Raw genomic sequence first — 16,596 nt, forward strand, 5'->3', positions numbered from 1 at the left:
TTTCTTCTTTGGGAATCCTATATAAACTATGTCAAGAGTGCTTTACAGAGTACTATAAGCATTTATTTAAATGGAAAGGTGCTGATCTTTTTAACACATTAAGTGAAGAAACTAAATCGTCAAGTAATTTAAATGTTTTCATAAGTAACTTGGAGGCATTACTGTAGTTTAAGTTTATTGTGTTACTGTTATTTTTATATTTAGTTTAAATGTACTATTGTACCCAGGGCCCCAAGGGAGACCAGTCTTTTTGACTGATTGGGCCACCTTGGTTAAATAGTGTGAATAAATAAATAAAAAAAAGATATTATTTAAAAAAAAATATATAATAATAATTTACTTCTATTAATTAGCCAAATTTTTTTTGAAATATTTGCTCAAATGGAGCTCTAAATGTTGATGAAAGTAAATAATCTATTGAAAGAAACTTTGATTACAAAATATGATTGTTCAGTAAATTAGACATTTTTCTCTTCAATGCATAAAGAGATTTCATTACTAAAAGAGTTTAAAACTGATTTTGTAACCTATAGTTTGCTATTTTATAGTCATAAATGAGATGAAATAAACTCATTGAATACGTTATTGAAATACAAATTGCTGCAGTGTCATTAACGGTTTATCGAATGTCAACAATCAGGTCAAAAATCAACTAAGCTAGACTCAACACCTGACCTGCTTCTTTCAATTTATTTGTATAAACATCTCCATCTTTTCAACAGAGAGCTACTCTGAGTGATACCTCCATAAAGTACTGTGCAAGGCATCCAGGGTAGAGGTGAAGTTGTAAGGTGTGTGGAGACATTTAGTAGAAACAAACAAAATCATTACCTAACAGATGGCCTATGTCAAAAGCCACATTGCATACTCGACCCCAAGCTGAGGTATTGTGTCACAGTAAAAAAGTAGTTCCAATGCGTAGGAACACAGTTATCTTTGGAAGTACATTTACCAATTACAGACAGAAAAAATAAATTCATTGTTGACAACAGACGGGTCATCAATTATAATGTCAAGATAGATTAAATAAAAATCCAGGCCAAAGGTCAAAGAATCAAACTTTTATTATCCTTGGGGTATACTTGGGGTTTGTTAGGTAGAAACTAGAACCTTTGAAGTTAACATCTGTAGTAGTAGGCCTACTACCAAAAGCAATGCATCAATCCTCAACCTAGATTGTAATGCAAAAAATATAATGTTGCTGAAAAACATGATGAAAATGTTGACATCTATAGAGTTAAAATTAAAATATTTTTTTTTTAATTAAAAAAAAATTTTTCCATATTATTTTATTTTTTGTAACCAAGGCAGTTTTAATTTATTCTGTGACTGTTAATTTATAGATAATATATAGATTTTTATGTATAACGTAGCTACTTCATTTTCGTTACAGCGATGTCTGCCTCCTTGTTTGATATAAAACGGTTACTCCAAATGAAGACATATAGAAAAAGTAATGTTATGATAAAGTTTTATATTGAATTTTAAGTTTACATGACATCTTATATTGAAATATCTGTTTTTTTCTTTCTTTCTTTCTTTGATTTGAAATAATTTATAGAAATAATATTTCTGAAAATAGACCACCATTAAAGAATAAAAATTCTACATTCCTTATAATATACAAACACATATCAAATTTAATAATTCCCTGAGGAAACCATTCAAGATCAAGAAGAGACTTGATGTTGGCAGTAAAAGTGACACAACTTTCGTAACTATAACATCGTCATTTAAATTAGACTCCCGGGCTATAAAAGCCCCGGCGCTACTACGATGTGTCTGCAGTCATGTACACACATCAAACTATATCTAGAAATTCAATAATATTTTAAATTAGAACTGTAACTAATAAATGAAATTACTTGCAATATAAAGTATAAAGAAGACTAGAAATATCTCAACTTGCCATACATGATCCTGTAATTATACTGTTCTACAACTATAAAATAGCAATTGCAAATAGCAGAAATATGAATGTTCAGATTATATTGCAAGATAAATCTAGAGCAGATATGTATAAGTGTATAGTCTAGAAAACATAATCATTTTGTGTGAAAAATATTTATCATTTAGTTAAACAAATAAGCATATATTAGTTAAAAGAATTAAGTATTATTAAATATTATTATCAAGTATTCCATATTAAATATTATGGAACTAGATAGGCCACACTCATCAATCATATTAAATAAATATTATTTTATCTTTTTTATAATTAAAATATGTCAATTCATTTTGGTTGAAAAATTAATTACTGTTGTTTATTATTTTTATTAAACTCTACTGTAAAAATATAATTATAGGTATCTAAAACTGTGAAACGAAAAAGGGAGAATGTTTTAACACTGCAGCCAAAGGGAGGCACAAAGAAAGAGACAAAATATATATACTTAGCAGCCAACCCCTATTCTGGGAATACCTCAATTGAGAGGCACAAAGAAAGAGACAAAATATATATACTTAGCAGCCAACCCGCATTCAGGGGACACCCCTATAATGGAGATTTGTTTTTGGTCCCAAAAGTTTCCCCTAAATTGAAGGCCAATTTACCAGACGAGCGGTAACGGTAATAAAAATATAGAATCTATGTTGTTCCTTATGAACATTTACACACAGCGTGGAGCGGACGGATGGTTTCCACTCAGGATAGATACAGATTCTATGTGGGACAATTGCTACACGATTTTCCCCTTACAGATACCCGCTCGTCTGTGTAGATTCTACTGTAAACGTTCAAACACAAGTAAACACATCTACTCTAGTATGGATGTTACCTATTTCATAGCTAATGAATGTTAATAAGACTGAATCCTAAACTAGGGCATCAGATAACATTTCATTTTGATCCTCGGCTAGCAATTTACTGTTCAAAAACGTTCCTAAAGGATTGAAGAAATATATCATTTACCATTATTTACAACATTGTTGTTGTTGTACGTAATCGAATCAGATTTATTTTATGTTCCATTAGATAATAACAGAAAACGAAGTTATATATTTTAGTTTGTGTTGTCACTAAAAATCAAACTACATGGAAGACATTTATTTTCATAAGATATACTAAACTAAAATGTCTGATCATTTTTAAGTATTAAAATGTTTATTGTCAGTGGATTTGAACATTATGAATGAAATGAGGTCATGCTCACATTAAAACTACCAGTATAACTGCCAAACAAAGTATTTTAAGTGATCCTACTTTAAATACAGGGTACCTCACAATACAGCATAGGAGGAAGAGGTAAAATGAAGATCCTTGACTTTTAATACCTAAACATTTGAATGTGAGATTCCATAATCGAAAAGTCTGTTGAATTCGCAATAAGTAAAGAAATGAAAAAGAAAGGGTTTCTGTAACTTGGTTAAATATGATTTTATCACATTTTAATATCAGCCATTCATGTCCTGATTACATAATAAATATGGCGGCCAAGTTTACAAAAGTCACTTAGTGGGATTAAAAAGTTGATCAAATATTCTGAGAATGGAAACAAAATCATTAATTTGTTTTAAAAGGCAGTGACACTAGGTAATAATCGATTTACCTTAAACTACAATTTCCAAAATGCAAAATTACATTACATACAATGTGTTATCATAAGAATACTAATTTACTTTTCTCAAGTTAAGATTTTATTTATTTTTTCCTGATTTCGTCGAAAACGATCATAATTATTTATATACAATCATCTTTGTTACATATAATAATCAATATGTAATTGAATCAAGCTGATATTTAATGTTTTGTTGAAACTGAGCCAAATTTTACTGGCTATCAATGTTTAGGGTGAACAATTAAATAAAATTATTAATAAAGAAAATATGTTTGTAAGATAAAAAATAATTTATTCTAGAGTAACACTGTTCAAATGAGTTATATAGAACATAATATAATATTAGAGAATTGTGAGCTACATACAATATGATATTAGAATTGTTGATTATCAAGGGATGTATGCGAAGCTGAAGGGCTGGCAAAAGCCAAGCCAAATAGCTTATCGTTCAAGCATGTAATCCCCTCCAAGTTAGCAAGGCGGTGCTATTATAGCAGGTGGTTCAAGCATGGTAGAGATTTGAAATAGGCCCTCTATTGTTACTATCACCTGGTCACCACCAAAAGGAACTACTTTTTTGTAGACTACTTTTACGAAAGTCTAAATCTAAAATGACTAAAATGATGACACTAATGATAACAATAATAATGATGATAATGTCTGAAAAAAATTAGGAAACTATAATGTTGCCAGTAATAAAGATGATGAAGATGATAACGAAATTTACTGAAGAATTGTTTACTGAGAATTATGTAATGGTAATTCACAACAATGATAATAATGGTTGATAAGGATAAAACAGAAATGATGACTAAAAACCTAAATGCTAAAATGTGTAAATCAATCACTTTATACTCAGTCGTAACTTCTAATCTGCCTGAAGCGTATAAATGAATGAACATTTTAGCCACGACTTTCGAGTACAGTCAAAAGTCTGGTCTAAAGTATGTTGCTATTGCAATCCTATTTTTAAAATTGTTTATCTCCCAGCGATTGCAACAAGGTGTTTAACATTGAGCCAACTTTTGAAATTTAAAATTTAAAACATGAAATCCATGTCAGCAAAAATGTTGAATATCACCTATAATTGTTATGCCTTTGGAGATTTATATAAATAAACTAATAAATTTGCAATATACAGGTGGACATGCCAAGACAAACAAATCGCCAGCAATTAATGCTTAAAGTCGGTCAATTCTTGAAATTTGATGTGCGTTACGCAAGTAAGCAGTTTGCTATACAAACAGATGGTTTGCATATGAGTGATACATAGGAGGCTTTGAATAGACGGTTAAGTAGTGCTCTGGCTGCAGAGGCAGTGAAGTCACGAGCGCTAAAGAACTCTCTTCGTCGCAAACAAATCCAAAAAGGTTAAGCAAAGAGCACAGTGTAGTGCCCATAACAATGAAATAAGTGTATTTTATTTAAAGGCATACATTTTAATGGTATCCTTGATCATATTTTTATATAACATGAGTAGAAAGACCGTTTAATTATTGACAGACCACAACCATGTGGTTTATTTTTATTAACCTCACCATTTATTTCTGGTTACAGTGTTTGTGCCTATAGGGCCTGTTTCTACTACAATATGAAATAAATATTAATTTTATAATAGATTAAAAAGTATTCTTTGATCACAACATGAGCGATGAAATGAAAGTTTTGGTGTAGGCTCTATAAATCCTTTGCAATTCAGTCGAAAGAAATAAAAACTAATAGATCTGTGCCTATTTATTTATTCATAATTCAGCAGACTAGTCATAAATAGTCATATTTTCAAACAAATTTAACCTGTTTTACTCCGTTTTATAAGACGTCTTCATAACAATTAGAAGACTCCAAGTTTGAGTTTTTTGTGGAGTGGTCATTTTCATTTAACCTGCTTTTACTCAGTTGCTCCACTCTGAGTTTGAGCCTCTATATTTTATTCATACTGTTAACCATATTGAATTTTTTTTTTTTAAATTATTTTAGTTTATACCTAATGCAATCATTTCCTTTAATTTGTATTATATGTAGTTTTATTGTCGAATCTATTCACCTTATGGAAATCTATGTCGCAGCGCACATGATCTAGGCGTTATTCCAGATTGAAGAAAATCGGTTTAAATATATTAGATGAAACTCGCATATTTGACGCATCGTCTTGCATATATTCTACGAGGAAAACTAAGTAGATTTAAAATGAATACAAAATAACTACTATACGATAAGGAGAAAGTTTAGATCTATAATCTGAGTCATGGTAAAACAGAGTATGCTCACGTATTTCAATTTCAAGACATATTCGCACAGGTTGTGTATTTTTTTTTTAATATAGGGAATTGTATGCTTCGGACATGCATATCACAGACTGGCCTTGTAATTGGCCGTGACAGCTTTGAATTTACTCAAATTACCTTCAGTGGTACAGGGATGAGTTTTAAACATAAAAAAATTAGAAATCGAAGGACAATGCAATAGGTGATGATTGCCAACTCCTGTTGAAGTAACATGATAGGCCAATTCATTAGCGTATGTTTCTCTTGACCATTCGCAGACCGGTTTAGTGAGAGACTGGGGAAGAAGCGAGGGCACAAATGAAAGTTCTGTTGGTTTGACAGTTTTTTTAAACGTTAGGTAGACACCTGACGCAACACGGAAAGAACTCGCACAGATGCATAATTGTACAGACTGTTCGGCCAACTATTCAACCTTGTATTTAGATATAATCTGAATGAAAATAACAGAATAAGTGGGCAGACTAAAAATATAATAGTACATGTAGCAATTTCAAAGTCAAAATGATATTTTTATCAATTAAAAGTATTTAAATATTGTTTAGAATTTCGTTTTTAAAGTACAAACAATTTAGTATTTGTGTTATACAAACTATCATATTTAATCCTAATGGTTATATACAATTTTCACCTTAATATATTAAAAGGTGAGGCAGTTACCCCTTAAGGTGAGCTATATTATGTAAGGTTGGCCATTTACCCCCTCAAGGTGAGCTATATTATATAAGGTTGGGCATATACCCCCTCAAGGTGAGTAATTTATTCCTCAAGGTGAGGTGATAACCTTCTTAACATACTCTGGAAGATTGAACCCCCTACATTAAATCAGTTCTGCAAAAGGTAAGGCATTCACCGTTCAAGGCGTGGATTTCTCATATAGGGTGAGACATTCACCCTTTAGGGTGAGACATTAACCCTTTACAGTGAGGCAATCATACATGTTCTACTTTTAATTCCTTACTTTACAAGTATCCCTTCAGGGAGACTTTATAAATACTCAAGGTAAACTATTTTGACCTGTGAATTAGCATTTAACTGGTATAGGTTGCCAATTAATGTTCTGAGGGGCGGAGCTTTCAGTAATGGTGTTGGAAGGCGGTACAGTACTATACAAAATTAAAAATTGAGGTGACAGTTTCTGTTTCACCTATTTTTGGACCTTTTTGACATCATTAATTTCTGGATTATTTTAATTTTTAATTTAAAAAACTAATACAGTAGGTTTGCTATATATGCACATTTTTCCAGATTACATTATAAAATAGCAGTTTTTATTGCTAATAAGTTCTTTGCAACAAAACTTAAAAGGGAACACAACTTTTTAAAGCCTCTATTTCAAATAATTGTATTCTTATTTAACGTACATCAAGGTAAAATTAAACAAAAAGACTCAATCCCTACTCTATCAAAATCTATTTTTATAAGGTTGATTCCTTAATACGGCTATACAAAAGTTCTTTTAGAAAAAAAAATTTTGTATAGGAGACATTCACTTCTATACAATGTGAGTATCAAACAATATAACCAATGATATCATAACAAACTAATTTGTGTGCACTTTTAAGAACCGTTAAATACTCTAACAGAAAGTATCTGGCACAGTGCCAACCGAAAATCAAAAGATCGTAAAAAACATGAGAAAACTATGAAACTAAGAATATAATTGTTTAATTGTCGAAAGGAATTAACCCAACCTAAAACTAGAGATACAAGAATTAACCATTATTAATTGACAGATATTAATTGGTAGATCAACAATAATTTAGCTAAGAACACCGCGAAAATCATTATGATATCATGGCGGAATATGCTTAAATGATATAAAAAAGATGATGAAAAAAACAAAGTCTCGTATGACAGAAAGTTGACTAAATATCTTCACGCACAACAAATAGATTTCAAATACGATAGTCAATTTGCATTATGAGGTGAAATGCAATTGTGGAGTATATCACACAACTCATCTCACCAAACCATTATTCAAAATAACGCATTACGAACCTAAAAGATAATTATATATAACGTTATTTGTAAAAATTAATGCTAATTTAAGGAGAATGTTAATGTCCTGTTTAATGCTAGAATATTAGTTTTTTTTTTAAAGAAGATTGCAATCGTTTGTGTAATTCATTTCAATCATTCATTGCAATAAATATTTCACGTAATAAATATCTTTGTTATTATTTTCACGTTTATGAATTCTACCATTCACTTAGCCTTGACTGCGTAATAAGTTGACTGTGTACACATAGATGATACAGAACCCATCTTGCTAAAAGTCAAGACAAAGTTACGTTACATACTTACCAGATTCTTCATCCTGTCTTAAATACAAATCAGTCTTAATCGTTGTCATTGCGATTTTAAGAGAGAAAAAAGCTTGATTCTAACGGATAATGTAGAAATGTCACTAGCATTATATCACACGCTTTTACAAACATAATGAAAAGTGATTTTATTTTATTCCGACAAGATAATAGAATGTTGTAGGATAATGGGATTTGTTACATAGGATTAAATTAAAGTGTATTTTTTGTGGAATTAAACCTCTTCCAGTTTATATTTCAAAACAATAAAATCAACAATTATCTTCCATATAAAAATACTTATAAATCCAAAGGCAAATTACTGGAAAAAAAACAATGCTTAATGGAGATACTAAAGAGGCAAAAAGGTAAATCAAAACGATAAATTAAACAGCGAGAAAGAAGTGATAAGGTTTCGGAAAAAACACTTCACTTCCTTCGTTTACTTAAAAATGGGAGTTGGTCACATGGGTGGTGGATACCGGTGCTATATAAGTTTTCATCTATTATTATTATTTAAATATGCTTTCAAAAATATGTTTATCAGAGCATTAAATAACCTATGAAATTCAATTTGTATTGGTAAATTACAAAATTATTCAAGGGACACCTTCAAAACCCAACAAGTGTCCCCTTAGGTGTCCTCTGAATTATAGCGGTTGGCCTTATTGTTAAAACATATACTCCCCTCGTTTGTTGGGTAAAGTGTCCCTAAGGATGTCCAAAAGATTTAACTATTATTCACAAAATTCAAATAAAATGGAAAATAGATTCCTATTAAAAAAAACATTTCTTTATATTTAGTTATCTGAAGTTTAAATTATATTTTTATAAAAAGTTAGAAGAGTAAATCTAAATTTTAATGCAAAATATTTTGATTTACGAGTAAGTAAATGTGATGATCATGTTGATATTTGGTGTGACAATTACGACTTCTAATATCAAACATTATGGCACCTTCTTCCCATGATGATTTTACAATTTGATGCAGCAGTAGCAATTTTGTTATCATATACTTTTTACTGTTGCCTGCTGGAATTAGTCACTGCATCCATGCAATATGTAGTATTGCTGCTAGGGGCCGACGCAGTTCGAAGGCATGAACAAAGCCTGGGAGCCTGGCTTGTATATTTGTATGATCTGAATATAAGTAAAGGGGTATAGGGAAAGCTTCTGGGAGCATTTTCCTGTTGGTTTTGTTTTAAAAAAAAGTACTGTATAATCTAATTGCATGTGCTCATTTTAATTTGTTCCAAGAGTGAAAAAGAGAAAGATAAAGAGGATTATACAAAAAGAAATTTTACTTTACATTTCTAAAGAAAAACCAGATATTTAAAATAATCACAAACAGCTCCCCCTACAGGCCAATGTTTCTGATTGAATATTGAATGGTCACATTTTATGCATGGTTTTTAAAAACCCGCCATGGCACATTTAATGTAGTTGGTTGCAGCAGCTGTATTCAGTACAATACATTATTAAAAAAATGGGTGCCTTTGGTTAAAGGCTACAATGTTTAAATTATTTTGGTATATTAATAGCAATGTATTTCTGACGTAATAAAGCAAGCAGAATATTTTGTTATACAAAAAAATGGTGATTGACAATATTCTATTTCAGCTAAAAGATTGCCAATCTGTAAGAAGAATTTCTATTGTTATTTTATTATAATAATGGAAAAATAAAAGCTTTTCAGTATTTTAGTTTTTAGGTTATCTGCAGTATATTGTGTATCATCTTATTGCCTAACTCATCCGGAGGACAATCTATAGTTTATAATTAAAACAATAATGAAGCTCAGGTTATCAAAGTTATATTAAATTTGACAAAAACCAATAAATAATCAATAATAATTAAAGGGATTTAAAAAAAAAAACACAAAATATTTAGCCAAAAAGGTTCAAAATGATGAGTAGTATTTAGCATTGTCTTGTTATAAATCAGGATTATTGGAATTAATGTATTTGTCATCAGCACTATCTTATTCTTCTAGAATTGTCAAAAGTGCTTATTTACATAATTTTCTTAATGACATTGCAAATACGTTGCTTTTTGTCTCCAAAATGATTTATTTTTTTTACAAAATAAATCGGATTGTCTAAACCCATTTATTTGTAACAATAGACAGTACTGTCAATAATTTTCCCAGATTATATTCAATTTTAATGCTTTGAATGTAAATGTATACACATTGTTTAATGTGTGTTAAAGATAAAAAACATGTTAGATTTAACAATAAAAAGTTCTCATTATAAGGTAGTATAATTGGTAATACATTTGAGTTTACCTTGTGTTAAATATGAAAGCAAAGAATTGGACAGCGTTCGCCGAAGTTACTTTTTAAGCTCTGTCTACACTATCAAACTAGTTTTACAGAAAAAGTGTGATGTACGTATATGGTAGTGATATGCCAAAATATGGTAGTGACATGACATCATAATGTCCATAGGCACATCACATTTTTGTCACATAAAGTTTGTGTGTAGACAGAGCTTTAGACAATATTGTAAGCCTTTACACAATAAAAAATAATCCTTGGAAAGTGTAATGTCTAAATTAACGTTTTAAGAGAGGTGGGGGGGGGGGGGGTGGTTGGAGGGATGAGGCAGGAAGGGAGGATAATTACATAAAATATTTTATTAACATCATTTATCCTCATATTATGAGGAAATTTGCATTAGGCCCTCTATGACTCCAATATAGACCAGTACACTATGAACATATTGAACGTTATTCTCTAAATATGAGATTGAAAATTACAGGTCTATGTTTGACTGAACTGTTTTTTTAAAGTGTTATGTTACGACCTACTTTAAAACTTTCAAGAACAATAAATTTCAAATACAATAAGTTTTCAAACCGTGAGGTAATATTTTCAATTGCATTCCTATTTGGATCGCTGATTTTCCCTCTATTATATTATAAAGTTCATGAAGTAAACACATTCTATTTACTTTAAACTAATTTATTCTCATAGTTTGTTCTGTTTGGAGTCAAAAGTAAAACTTGAATAACTCCTTTTAACTTTTTATACAGATACAAATACTTTGATTTTATTATAGGAGTTTTGGTACTTTTAATAAGTTAGCATTGAGCTTTAGTTATAGTAATAATAAAAAATGGAATTTAGAACACAATATAATCTTTCTGTGCATCTATACTGTAACTATAAATAACTTATTTTTATTCTTGAAATACAAAAACAAAAGCTATTCTTTTTACCTCTTTAATAATTAGATAACCATAGAATAGATAGAATTAATAAATAAAAGTTCATAAAAGTGGCACAGTTAATCAAGTTTTAAGAAATGATGTTTGCAACTTCAAGCTAGGATTATAAATGAACCCAATATTTTAAAGTGCTGCAAAGAAAAATTCAAAATTAATGAGAAATCACAAAAAAATACAGTTAAATAAATCGTAACCCATAGCCCCAGAACAGCTCGATCCATGGGTCTAAATAATAATCTTCTTGAACAAGGAACATATATCCTACTGTAGAACACACTCAAATGTACTTTTAAAAGTACCAGTCAAAAAGATTAGGGACTATCAACCCTGGTGAAATGGTCCACAAACATAGAGAAAATAGAATAACGCATTATCTTTTACTAAATATACAATCTCACAGTCCAGTTGCCACACATATTAATTTGGTGTGGAATTCAGAATGAGTTTGTCCTAGTTTTGTTTTATTTGTCCTAGTTTTGTTTAATTTGGCATTGAAACCGAATCCATGCTCAGTGTGGACGCAGCTCTATAACCATGTTTTCAACATATTTTTAGATATTTAGATCACATGATGAAAGACCTTGAAAACACACACGCAAATCCACATATAAACATTTGCTTAGAAATGTTATTTCGGATCTCTCGAGGGACTCACTGTTTCCTTCAAGTTTTTGAGCCAGTGAGTCACCCCGATGGATCCTACATAAAAAAAAAGTGACAATAATTAGGTATAGTTGTGTGGAGATAAACCATTTACACACTATTTGGCAAACAGGTGTCCAGTAATCAAAATAAAATCATTTAAATAATAAATAGACCACAAATTAGTCATATAACTGAATGTTCAAATAACAACTCATAGTACTGTTATGGGTACAGATGGTTAGGCAATCACAGAAACCATTTTTCAATTATATGATGGGGAACTCTTATGAATTTATTCATTGACTTCGACCATATTGATGGAATGTCCAGCAGAAATGACACGTTTCTTGTTTTATTAACGGACAAAATCTTATTAAATATGGATGAATTATGCTTCTATAAAGTTCTAAAAAAAGGTTATATATTATTCAAAATGGTGCCACACTGATTTGGCATATCATTATTTAAATTCACATCGAGATTTTTCTCTAAAATATCGATTTTATTTTACATTTGAACAGTTTTAACCAAAAGATTACATTTTAAATTTCTTTGAAAACAATAATTGCTCAAAGTAAAAATAATCTTTTAGAATTGTAAAATAGCGAATAAACAATTTTGTTGTTGTTCTTGATCCGTTGTATGTTAATTGTTATCATCATCAGTCAGATAATAGTTTATCACAATATTCTCATTTTAACAATGCTTTTAAGTTGTAACGAATCCGGTTTTACACTGCGTGTAGTCTTTGATCAAATGTAAATCAAAGACACTATAGACATGTATTGATACGGTACAACTCATTAACTTAACACCTGATATGTAAGTTTCTTTGCATACGGTTCATTAGTGTGATTATGGTTGCCTGCGGCTAACTCAAAGACATGTTCCCTCTTGAACCTCCGTGCGATCAATCTAAATAAAATCTATCAAATAAAAACATGAATTCACATATAAACTTATATCAAACATGCTCTGTACAATAAAGACACTGCAGAAAGAAGTTTGCGAAATCATTGTTACTCGCTGGGTTACCATGACAGCAATTATGCCCATGATAGTAGGTCCGTAATGTTTTTCATTAATGATAGTCTAGAGTATGATTTCAGTAGTTTTTATAGAGAGAAATGTTGCTCATGTTAATTTACAATATGCAGTAGCTTATAAACAACCTTAAATTATATTTGAATGTACAATGCAAGTTTTGTATTTTCTATTATCTATTTAAATACTAGCGAATTATATGTTTACCACAAAATGAAACATTGTATTTAATCGTGTAATGGTATGATGCTCGTCCTGTATGCAAAAAGCCATAGGTTTGAATCCCACAAGGGACATTTTTTCAACTATGCTTTTCTAACTAATAGAACACTATTAGATGGATACTACGGTCAACACTCTAGTCATTTTCTAAAGCAATTATTGATAGCCAAAAAGCAAAGTTGGTAATTACATGATCAGAAGTACTTAAAAAACTAATTTGAGACTTAGGTGGTAACATTGCCTGCTATAATAAAGAACTTAAAACTGGCCACTAGAAATGTATACTGGCACAGTAGTGGTGCTGCTAACCATCCAGCTCTAAGCCAAGTGATTCAACTGGTGGTCAATAATCAAATCTGTATCCTGGACATTTGCATGGTCAACTTTTGTAGATGGTAGACTGTCCAATCAATGCTGTAGTGTGCAATCTTTATAACTTCTCCACTCAGTGGCCAAAATCTGAGCACCTACTGTTTGAATGGCCTAGTCTTCAGCAGTTGCTTCAAGATGGAAGCAAAAAGATTAAATAGAGATTACGCTGTTTTGTATTCATTGAATGGGGAGAATATTTTCATTAATTTCTGTTCTATAGAATAGACAATCCTCCCACCCATAAACATTTATTATTTGTATATTATTTAACTAAATAAAATCTACATTGGGAGAATTTGAATGACATAAATTGAATTGAACCTACTTCTCAGAGATAGTAGGCTTGTCACTCATAGCAACCTAGATAGCATTGTGCAATATGAGTCAACATCATCAGCTCATTAATGGGTAATATTAAGATAATCTAGATTTTAATTCAGCTACAAATTAATCAACACATACATTGTAGGCCTACACTCAAGAATTCACAATATCAATTTACTTGAAACCTAAATGACTCGTGAATCCATTAAATTGCAGAATGATAAGATGCGGGATTAATCCGCTTAACACCTTGGTCATCTACGCATCCAACATAAACAACGACACTATGCTACATCACATTAATTTACACTCTGTTCTTTAATTTGTTAATTTGGTGAAAGTTCGCAATTGCATGCATTTTAATGACACATCTTAAAATCATCCACAAGCCAATATTAACTCATTACGTTGCGAGTATAATACACATTCAACGCAAACGAAATGAGCCGTGTCGTCATATCACACCTCGTTTGGAACCCTAATGTCGTTTTTTTACTTTGTTCTTACAAAGTTCTCGAGGAGCATGTCATACAAAACATGTTCATTACAGCTACCTTAATGATAGTAATGACACACTTTCTGGTTGCGTTTATTTGTGGTGACAAACCTGAAGGCAGTTCAACTTGCCGAACACAACAACACCTACCGTAGAAGCAAAACAACATAGTCCACAGATGACAATGGGGGTATGATAACACAATAAATCCGTTATAATCACTTCAGGAGGCTGTTCAAAGGAAAATTATATTAATTAAAAATTTAAGCTTTTATCAATCAATATATCAATTATTCAAATTTAGTAGACTTGCTATTAAAATATCAAAAATTGTGTACATAAAATGAACAATCAAAAGTAAAGTTGTTGAACAAGAGATAGTTAAATAGGAGAGGGTAGATTGATGGTGGGTGGGGTCAAGGCGTTGTAGCCACAGTCACAACTGTAGAGCAGAAAGTAAAATAAAAAACGTACAGAAATCAAACGTCAAAAGACAAATACTACAAAAAATACAAGCTAAGCACAATTATTAGTTGACCTTATTATAGAAACACACAATATGGACAGACCAACAACCCACAAACCATGAAAAGCCCTCCTTCTTGGATCTCGCCCAAATACGGCATTAAATAGCCCTTCATTTTATAATTTCTTAGCCGCTCCTCCCTCCACCCCAATTTCAAAATCTTGAATCTGTCACTAAAGAGCACTATTGGAATCGGTATGAGATAGGAGACAAGATAAACATTACCATTTACTCATGTTATTGTCTTTAATTTAATTACCCTTGAAAATTGTAATTTTGAGTTCTCATTTTAAGTATAATCATAATGAATAAGTAGAAGCAATTTTGTTGTAGACTCGTTTCCTGTAAATTCAATCAAAAATTCATAATACAAAGTGAATTAAAACATAATGGCAGAGAAACTGGGTCATATTTTATGTAGCTGTAATATTTAATAGTATAGTCTTAATGTTTATATACATTACAAAAAATGAATGAATATGCTTTGTCAGAAGGATCACTAATAAGTTTGATGTGTGATAATATAAAACAAACTTTATTTGTTGAGGATTCTTCTAGATTAAAACAGAAGATGAACAAATACATATTGAAATCAAAATAAAGCAAGGAGGATTGTCCTACAGACAACTCTGAGAATGTCTTCAGAAAGACTCCGGGATTGTCATAGTGACAACTCTGAGATTATTTTAAGAATGACCCTAGGATCGTCCTATAGACAACTCTGTGAATGACTCTAGAATTATCCTAAAGACATTAACTCTAAGATTGTCTTGAGAATGACCCCAGGATTGTACTAGAGACAATTCTGAGAATGTCTTGAGAATTACCCCGGGATTGTTCTAGAGACATTTCTGAGATTGTGCTGAGAATGACTCCAGGATTGTTTTGAAGACAACTCTAAGATTGTTTTGAGAATGACTCAAGGATTGTCCTAGAGAAAACTGCTGGATATAAAATATATATGTTGGCTAATGGAAGACTCTAAATAGAGAGACCTCTCAATTGTGTATGCATTAATGATTAGGTGAAAATGAACTGATTAGATACAAAGATCAAACAGGCTTTTTTATCCATTATGGGAGGTGTCCACTATTACGACCAGTATCCAGACTCTGTTGAGGTTCAAATATATGTTATTAACTTCATAATTGTAGTCTTTATTAAGTTCAGGAGAACAAAAAAATCAATATTTAGTCAAGTTGTTCACTTGAGATTAAAAAAACAAACATTGGTTAACAAATGTAGATCTCTTCAGCCAAGTACTATTTATTAAACTTGTCAGAAACAGGATCCCCGTCCTACATATTTAAAGCATGAAAACTCAAGTCCACACTAATCAACCTCTCGTAAATTATGTGCTCAAAAAACGATATTTGCAATTGAAACTTTAAAGACATTTAAACACATATCGCACAGCTGTCCTATCTGTTAGTTAACTCTTAACGAGTCATGTCTTGTTATCTTATTTGAAGTAAATGTATAATATTAATAATATATCGCTCAGTCAACAGTAAATTAAAATGCAATTTACAGGATACCGTGAGCCTGGTAGTGGCGCTACTTTGGACAAAATCCAGGAAAGAATCAGGCT

The 16,596-nt window shown here is 30.9% G+C and overlaps 1 protein-coding gene across 1 annotated transcript in view; it reads right to left on the bottom strand.

Annotated features, from left to right (window-relative positions):
• Nucleotides 1–16,596, bottom strand: part of LOC140062167 (uncharacterized) — a 190,223-nt gene that overhangs the window by 83,847 nt on the left and 89,780 nt on the right. The window lies entirely within an intron of this gene.

The sequence above is a fragment of the Antedon mediterranea genome, chromosome 11, assembly GCF_964355755.1.
Source record: "Antedon mediterranea chromosome 11, ecAntMedi1.1, whole genome shotgun sequence".
Classification (NCBI taxonomy): Eukaryota; Metazoa; Echinodermata; class Crinoidea; order Comatulida; family Antedonidae; genus Antedon; species Antedon mediterranea.